Source organism: Penaeus chinensis, chromosome 7 (genome assembly GCF_019202785.1).
Source record: "Penaeus chinensis breed Huanghai No. 1 chromosome 7, ASM1920278v2, whole genome shotgun sequence".
In the NCBI taxonomy this organism is placed as follows: domain Eukaryota; kingdom Metazoa; phylum Arthropoda; class Malacostraca; order Decapoda; family Penaeidae; genus Penaeus; species Penaeus chinensis.
Window position 1 is genome coordinate 8,006,069 of NC_061825.1, and position 9,361 is coordinate 8,015,429.

A 9,361-nucleotide genomic window follows, 5' to 3' on the forward strand; every position below is an offset into this window, starting at 1 on the left:
TTTTTTCCCTTCCCCTCCTCCTACCTCCGTTCTCCCTCCTCTTCCCTCCTCCTCCCTCCATTCCAGCAGAGGGCACGAAAGGGAACAAGACGGGGAGACTTGATAAATGACAGAGGAAGGAAAATTGGCGAAGGAGAGGGAGGAGAAGGGTGTTAAAAGTAAAGATAAAGATGAGGAATTAAAAGGAGGGAGATAGTGAGGGAAAGGGGAAGGAGGAGAAAGCAGAGATGAGAACGAAAGGGGACAGAGAGAAGAACGGAAAGAGGAAGGGAACAACCGAATCAGAATATAGAAGAGGAAGAATTGGGGGAAGAGGAAAGAAAAAAAGAGTTCGAAGAAAATAAAGGAAGGCGAAATATGAATAACAAAGACGAAGTAGAATGAGAAAGAAGTCTAAAAGGGAATAATGATAAAAAAAAAAAAAAACAGGAATAACAAACATTGAAAAAAAATGATAAAATTAAAAATAAAGAAAAACGATAGAGTAAAACATACGAAGAAAAAAATACCTAAAGAAAATGCAAAACAAAAGGAAATTGGAAATGAAAATCGACGAACAAAAAAAAACAAAACCTCCCCCCCCTCCCCCAGAAAAGTGGTTGAAGAAAAAGGAAGTCGATAAAAATAAACAAAGGAAAACGGAAAAATGAAAACCAGAAGCCAACCGTTGTGTGATGAAAGCGCCTCGAAGGTGAGAAGAGGGGGGGGTACGGGAGGGGGAGGGGGGAGAGGGGGGAGGGGGAGGGGGAGGGGGAAGAACAAAGCTTCGGGAGTGAAAAGCTTAATTGGCGAAAATCCCATCGTTAGAGTACGCGGGTTGAGCCATAATGACGTGGGATGGGGGGGAGGGGGGGAGAGGAAGGCGAAGAGGAAAGAGGAAGAGAGATCAAAAGGAGAGAAGAGGAGGGAGGAAGAGAGACCAAGAGAAGAGAAGACAAGTAACGGAGAGGAGAGGATAGGCGGAGAGAGACGAAAAAGAGAGGAATGGATAAAGCAAGAAAATGAGAGAGGAGAGAAAGGAGAGAAGAAATCGGGAAAAGTTAGAAGAGAGGAGAGACGAGTAAAAGAAAGGAGAGGTGAGGAGAGGGGAGACGAGGGTTGAGGAAGGGAGGGAGGAAGCGAGAAGAGGAGAGGCAAAGCGAGGAAAAGATGTGATTTATCAACGGGGGTCGAAGGAGTCCGTCTTAGGCGCTGAGGTTGGAGGAGGAGGCGGGGGGGGGGGGGGGGTTAAGCGGGACGAGCTTGGCGGAGGGGGGAGGGGGTGTGGGTGTGTGATGTGGGGGGAGAGGGAAATGGAAGGAAAAGTTTTTATGTCCGTTTTCTATACAGTGTCATTTATTTACGCCTGTCTGTCATACCCATGCGAGCGCGCAATCACACACACACACACACACACACACACACACACACACACACACACACACACACACACACACTTCCCTCCCTGCCACAAAACCCCCTCTCACTCACACACCCTGTCCCCTTCCTCTCCCTTTCCATCCACGCACAGTCCCCTCCCTCCCTTCCTTACTCCCTGTCCCCTCCCCTCCCTTCCTCAACACACACGCACACAACCCCCCCCCCTCCCCCCCTCCCCCTCCCCCTCCACACACAAGCACTCGAGCCTCCGCCGCTTCAGGGCATCCGCCGGAGCCTTCTTTAGAGCCTCCAAAACTAGCGAGGAGCAGCCGCGACAGTCGGGCCCAAGTGAACAGCCACGGCGTCGCAGTTTAAAAGGGCTACTCAGTCGGCGGGCGTTCTCTGGGCGTTCCCTGGGCGTTCCCTGGGTGTTCTTGAGGCTGTTCCTGGAGGCTGGGATGGAATTGATGTTTTTTTTGTGTGTTGATTAATTTGGGTTGATTTGTGTGTGTATGTGTGTGTGTTTATGTGTGTTTGCGTGTCGTATGTGCTTGTGTATGTATGTGTGTGTGTGTATGTATGTGTGTGTGTGTGTGTGTGTGTGTGTGTGTGTGTTATGTGTGTTTGCGTGTGTATCTGCTTATGTATGTATGTATGTTTGTATGTATGTATGTATGTATGTATGTATGTATGTATGCATGTATGTATGCATGCACCTTTTCACACTACACTTTTCCACTCCCAGTCCCCTGCTCTGAGATAGGCCTATATTCTTTCTGCGCTCTTATGCCCTCATCTCGTATTCCGCACTTACTTGGCATTCCTGTGTTGCATCTCACGCCTCGGCATCCTGTGTTTTCGTTTTTTTTTCTTGTTCCTTCCTTTTCTTCTTTCTTTCCTTTGTCTGGTTTTGCTTTTACTTTTGTTTTCTTTATCTGTGTTCCTTCCTATCTTTCTCTTTTTTTTTTCTTGTTGCTGTCTTATTATTTTTTTTTTTCTGTTCCTCATGATTCTTCCTCGTTTTCGTCATGTCTTTCTTCTATGCTTTCGTGTTCTTCTACGTGTTCCTTTTAGTTCTCCTTCCGTGTGTCTCTTCATCATATCTTCTCTTTTCTTCTTCTTCTTCCTCTGCTTATTCCATGGCGCATTGTAGGCTCATCTTCTCTGGACTCTTTAACACGCCTCATTCCGAATTCAGCGCTTGTTCAATTTATTCCTCCATTCTCTCGCCTTTCTTTTTTGTCCTCTCCTCCTCTCTCCCCTCCTCTCCCCTCCCCTCACTTTCTCCTCTCTTCTCTCTCGACCCCCCTCTCTCATCTATCTTCTTTCTTCTCTCCTTTCTCCTCTTTCATCTCTTTTTTTTGTTTGCCTTTTTCCTCCTTCTTCCGTCTCCCTTTTTCCTTCTCATTTCCCCATTCCCCTTTCCCCTCACTCACTCTCCCTTTTCCTTCCTTTCTTTCCACCTGGCACCTTCTCCCCCCTTTCTGTCTTCCACTTCCCCTTTTTTTCTTCCCCCTCCTCCCTACTTTACTCCCTTCTTTTCCCCACCCCTATCTCTCTTCCTCCCCTCCTTTCTGTCTTTTCTCTTCCCCTTTCTTCTTCCTCTCCCCTCTCCCTATTTTACCCCCTTCCCTCCTCCCCCCGCTCTCTCCCTCCCTTCCCCTCTCCCTCATTTTCCCTCCCCTTCTTTCTATCTCTTCCCTTCTTAACCCCGCTTCTCCCCTCCCTCCCTCCTCTCTCCCCCCCCTCCTCCATCCTCTTCCCTTCCTAACCCCCTTCTCCCCTCCCTCCCTCCTCTTTCTCCCCAATGACCAGCGACGTTCCTGACGTTTATTACGTTCCCTGTTCGTTATCCCCTCCTTCCCCTCTCCCTTCCCCTTCCCCTTCCCCTTCCCCTTCCTTTTCCCTTCTTGGACGTGTAGTTTTAGACGTCTGCGTGCCTTCTTCCATCTCTTCTTTATTATCTATTTTTCTCCATTTTCTTTTTACTTGAGCACGATTGATTGTTTCTACTATTATTATATTTTTTTTATCTATGATTTTTTTCTGTGGCACTTTTATTTTCTTTTTCTTTTCCTTCTTCTTCTATTTTGGCATTGTAAGAGCAGTGAAAAAAATACGTATGATTAAGATATAGATAGATTATTTAAGGAACAGAGATATCGATTATTATTTTTTTTTTTTTTTTTTTTTTTTTTTTTTTTTTTTTTTTTTTTACATAAGCCTCCCCTGAATACCTCTTGTTCTGTAGTCGAGTCGCTTTAGTCTGAAAGTGAAATTGTCGTACTCTGGCAACCTAGCGATCAACAGTGTGTCCGATTTCGTGAAAGACATTAAGCTTAGCGTTTTGTTCGTAATTGTTTTTTCTTGACACTGTATTGAAATATCAAATGTCATATATTTGTGACTAGAGTGGACTTGACCGGGGTGTAAAATGCCTGTCTGTCTGTATTTTGAAAATAACGATTTCGTGCGTGTGTTCCGATCCGCTGTTGTCGTTGTATCGTTGTATTGTTTACTTTTCTCTATTTCTCCACGTGATCTTTTTCGTCTGTCTTTTTTCTTTCTTTCTCTCTTTTTCCTTTTTTTCACATTTTGTCGTAACCTTCTCATTTCGCGAGATATGTAAGAGCGTCTCCGAGAGCAATGAAAATAAACTTTACACGCGAACAAGGAAGAAGAAGACGAAGAAGACGAAGAAGACGAAGAAGAAGAAGAAGAAGAAGACGAAGAAGACGAAGACGAAGACGAAGACGAAGACGAAGACGAAGAAGAAGAAGAAGAAGAAGAAGAGGAAGAAGAAGAAGAAGAAGAAGAAGAAGAAGAAGAAGAAGAAGAAGAAGAAGAAGAAGAAGAAGAAGAAGAAGAAGAAGAAGAAGAAGAAGAAGAAGAAGAAGAGGAAGAGGAAGAGGAAGAGGAAGAGGAAGAGGAAGAGGAAGAGGAAGAAGAAGAGGAAGAGGAAGAGGAAGAAGAAGAGGAGCTAAAAAGAGGCAATAAGAGAAGCTGCTAGCAATAAGCGGTGAACATTGAACGCAGCGTGTCTCGTGGCGGCCGTGGCATCAAAATGTTCTTCTCTCGCTCCGTGTTCACTGCAGATGCCCCTTGCTGTTTCGTGTGCGTTATTCTGAACACCTTCCGGAGTGAAGTTTAGCTCGTGATTGTTCTGTATATTTTTTTTTTTTTTCTTTCTTCTTTTTCTCCTTCCTGGTCTTGTGCTATGCGACCATTTGATGTCTTGCGCTGTTATTTCTTCTAATCATTTGTCTTGGTCTTTGTTTCGTTCTTCCTGTATCTGTTCTCTCCGTATTGATTTATTTTGTTATTTCTGCCGTTTCGTTCTGCTCGTGTTCCTTCCTTCGTGGTTCGTTTTTGTTGTGTTTTGGATTTTTTTAATGTTTGCTTTTCGTGCCGTGTTTTGTAATGTCATTTGTTTTTCTTTTCTTTTCCTTTCTTTTTCTCTGTCTTTGCTTGTTCTTGCATTTCCCGGCAAATCTCATTTCGAAAGGTGTTTTACACGTTTGCCACATGTTTAAGGCACGAAATTGCAGTTTATGTCTAGTCTTTAAGAGCAAGGTTGAGATTTAAAGAAAGATTTCGGAAACAAGAATCGTTCGAAAGGCATAGAAACTCGGAAAATGTTTGACCGTCCGCGCATTTGAATTGCAGATTCATTAGTATTTAGGGAAACCCAGTCATACTTGAACTGGCACATTTAAGGAAACACATACACGCTTAAGAAAAGTCAAATTTGAGCAAATGCTTACTCGCAAGAAAACGCATTCACACTTATGCTAACACATTTAAGGAAATACAAGCATATTTAAGCTAGAACAGTTAAGAAAACACATTTACAACTATACTTATATATTCAAGAAAACACATTCACACTTAAGTAATGAGTCAAACTTCGTAAAGAGTTACACTCAAGGAACACCTTCACGCTTAAGTAGTCACACCCTTGAAAACACGCTGAATACGTAAAATAGTCGAGGAAAAACTCGAGGAAATACGTTGACACTTGAGCAGACAGCAGCCCTCGAGGAAAATGCACTCATCCTCGAAGGAAACGCAGCCCGCTCTTTTAAAACAGTCTCACCCCGAAGCTTCCACTAAGTAAACCAGCCACACGCGTCAGGAAAAACAAGGAAAAGCAACAACAATAACAGTAATAACGACAAAAAGGTGCAATAACCCCCCGAGCCAGCGCGCCCCGCGGGAAGGCAAAGGACAAGACCTCCTCGCTCAGCATCAGCATCAGGAGGGGGAAATTTTCCTCGGTGGAAATATAAAAGGCGATTTGGCCCCCGAGGATCAAGTGTCGCGGCCGGATAAGGGGGAAGTGAGCGCTCTCTCTGTCTCTCTCTTCTTTTCTCTTCTCTTCTCTTCTCTTCTCTTCTCGTGTCTATTTCTTTCTCTCTCTTCTCTTTTCTTTTCTTCTCTTCTCTTCTCTTCTCTTCTCCTCTCTTCTCTATTTCTTTCTCTCTCTTCTCTTTTTCTTTCTCTTTCTTTTTCTCCTTTGTTTCTGTTTACCTCTTCTCTTCTCTTTTTCTTTTTATCTCTTCTCTTTTTCATTCTCTCTGTCTTCCCTCCCCCACCCCCCACCCCCCCCTCTCTCTCTCTCTCTCTCTCCCCCTCTCCCTCTCCCTGTTTTGAGTGGGTGTAATCTGGCGATGGCGCTCCGGTGTCACCCTCAGCCACGATATGAGCATGAGGAGTGTCCATGGCAGGAGTTTCCATGGCAACGGCGACGGCGATGTGCAACGACATCCGCGCGAAGGAAAATAGCGATGGAGTTTTCTGTCGGACGGAGCGAGCGCTGAACCACTTCCACCCCCCTTCCTCCCCTCCTCTCCCTCTCCTTCTCCTTCCCTTCTACCCCCCTCCCCCATCCTCACACTTGTTTGTTTTTGTTGAGGCTTTGCATGTGCGTGCTATTTTTTTTTTTTTTTTCTGCTGATAAGAAAAATGGCACTTGCACCCTCATTCAACCTCTTTCTGTCTGTCTATATGTCTGTCTGTCTCTCTCTGTCTGTCTGTCTGTCTGTCTGTCTGTCTGTCTGTCTGTCTGTCTCTTTACATTTTTTCTGGCTGCCCCTGTTCTTCCGCCCTTTGTTCCGAAAGTGCATGCATTGCAAATGAAGAGGCAGAAAAAATAGTGAGCGAAAATACTGAGAGAAAGAGAGAAAGAGAGAGAGAGAGAGAGAGAGAGAGAGAGAGAGAGAGAGAGAGAGAGAGAGAGAGAGAGAGAGAGAGAGAGAGAGAGAGAGAGAGAATGAAAGGGAGAGAGAGAGAGAGAGAGAGAGAGAGAGAGAGAGAGAGAGAGAGAGAGAGAGAGAGAGAGAGAGAGAGAGAGAGAGAGAGAGGGAGAGAGAGAGAGAGAGAGAGAGAGAGAGAGAGAGAGAGAGAGAGAGAGAGAGAGAGAGAGAGAGAGAGAGGAGAGAGAGAGAGAGAGAGAGAGATGAAAGGGAGAGAGAGAGAGAGAGAGAGATGAAAGGGAGAGAGAGAGAGAGAGAGAGAGAGAGAGAGAGAGAGAGAGAGTGCAAGAACAAGAGCCAGAGAAAGCGGATGAGAAGAGAGAGAGAGAAAAAATGAAAAACGGCGACAAAGCGAAAGAAAAAAGGCAAGAGAAAGAGGAAAGTAAGAGCGAAAGAAAAGAACAGAGGAGAGAGAGAACGGCGCCGGAGAGTCTCGTTAAGCGATTGGTCGGCCGGGAAATGGGATTCTTTCTCGTCCAGCGGCCAGAGAAATTGGTTATTTACGCTGCCGGTAACTAGCATCTCTGCGGCTTCTCGTGGGAGGAAGGGGGGGGGGGGGGAGGAGAGGGTAGGGGGAAGGGGGGAGAGGGAGAGGAGGAGGGGGTAGAGGAAGAGGAAGGAGAGGGTTGGGAGAAGGGAGGGGAGGGTGGTAGGGGGAGAGGAAGCGGAAGGAAAGGGGAAGGGGAAGGGGGAAGGGGAGTAGAAGAAGAGGGTAGGGGGGAGGGGGAGAGGAAGATGAAAGTGAAGGTAAGGGGGAGGAGGGAGAGGAAGAAGAGGGTAAGGGGGAGGGGGAGAGGAAGGTGAAGGTAAGGAGGAGGAGGAGAGAAAGGAAAGGGTAGAGGGGAAGTGGGACAGGGAGGGAGAGGAAGGGGGAAGGTGGCGATGAAAGAGAGGAAAGAGGAAGAGGAAGAAAGCGTGTAAGGGGAGAGGAAGATGTTGGAAGGAAAAGGGGGAAATGTATAAAGGGGGCACAGGGGAAGAGGAAGAGGAAGTGTGGATAGGAGGGGAGTGTGAGAGGGGAAGGGACAAGGCGGGGGCGAGGGGGCGAGGGAGGGAAGCTGACCCGTGGCTTAGACGCAGCCAGGGACGCCAATAAGAGGATCCTAAGAAGGTCTCAAGAAGTGGTGCCGGACGCGATCACGGAAGGTCCGTCGACGCCTCCGTTTTATCCTCTCGTGTCTCTCGTCGCCGCCCTCGCTCTGGCGGGTTCGGGGGGGGGGGGGGTCGTTTCTCTTGGGGGGGAGGGGGGGGAGGGGGTTGGTGTTTATGTTCGGAGCCTCATCTTGTGTTTCTTATCTGTGGTATATCTGGTTTTTGATATCGTGATTTTCTCCTCCTCGTTTCTTTTTGTATTTCTCTTTCTTCGTCTCCTTCTCTTTCTCTTCCTCTTCTTCTTCTTCTTCTTCATTATCTCCTCTTCCTCCCCCCCTCTTCTCATCGCACTTCTCATCATCATCTTTTCCTCTTTCTCCTCCTCCTTCGTCTGCGTCCCTCCCCCTTGCTCTTGTCCTCCTATACCTCTTCCTTTTACTCCTGTAGTTTCCCCGCCTGCATCCCCCTTCCCCCCCCACCCCCCCATGTTCCTCATCGTCATCCTAATCCCATCTCTTCTCCTTCCAGCCGTAAACTTCACCGCTTCGGCGTTTCAAAATACCCACCGGAAATACACGGACCCCCGACCCTATTCGACCCCCCCCCCCCCCCCCCCCCCCCCCCCCCCCCCCCCCCCCCCCCTCCCCCCCCCCCCCCCCCCCCCCCCCCCCCCCCTCCCCTCCCCCCCACGTCTGCGTTGCTTTTAACAGGAAACCCGCCCCTCCCCCCCCCCCCCCACCACTCCAAGAAGTGTCTGTTTGCTTGTTTGTTTTTTTCTTGTCTTTTCTTTTCTTTTCTTTTCTTTTCTTTTCTTTCTTTTCAATCTCGTGTCACAGCTCTAGCTTACATACGTTTGTTACGGCTTCGTCCTGGGAAGAAAGGGAACGTAGGTAATAGGTAACGAACGGTTTGAGAGTGGGGTGGGGGGGATAGGGGTTGGGTGGGGGTGTAAGTTGTGCGAGGGGGAAAGGGGGGGTGTAGAGAAGTTTGGTCTTAATGCCGTCCACTTCTTCTCGAGAGGAAGTTTTTGATGTTTTGCATGTGCGACGGGTTATTTTGATGCTTCGGATGTTTTATCGAAGCTGTCGTTTTTGTGGTAGTTTTATCGTCTTAATCATTTGGTTTAGGTGTGCGAGAGAGAGCGAGAGCGAGGGAGAGACCGCGACAGCGAGCGAGAGAGTGCGAGAGAGACCGAGAGCGAGAGAGAGGATAGAGAGAGAGAGAGGAGAGCGAGAGCGAGAGCGAGAGCGAGAGAGAAAGGAAGAAAACGTGCGAGCGCGCCCGTGCCGCACGTTATTAGCCTTGTTGTGCGCGTTTAAAAGGAAGAGCGGAAACATTTAATTAAACATTATTTTTCCCGCGCGCTTTCTTCCCGCGACGTTCGTATAACAGGGTAAGTGAACTGTGGCGGGAATGGTCCGCAGACTTAACACAAATAATTGCATTGGCAGATTCAGCGAGCCGGACATAATACGTGCGGTGTAAATCGTTGGATCAGTGACAGTCTCGTATTGTTCTGCGCGCGGTCACTGGCGGCGAGATAAAGGGTCTTTAAAGCACGAGAATTTATTGTTTGATTTTTTTGTTTTTTTTTTGTGCGTGTGTGTGTGTGTGTGTGTGTGTGTGTGTGTGTGTGTGTGTGTGTGTGTGTGTGT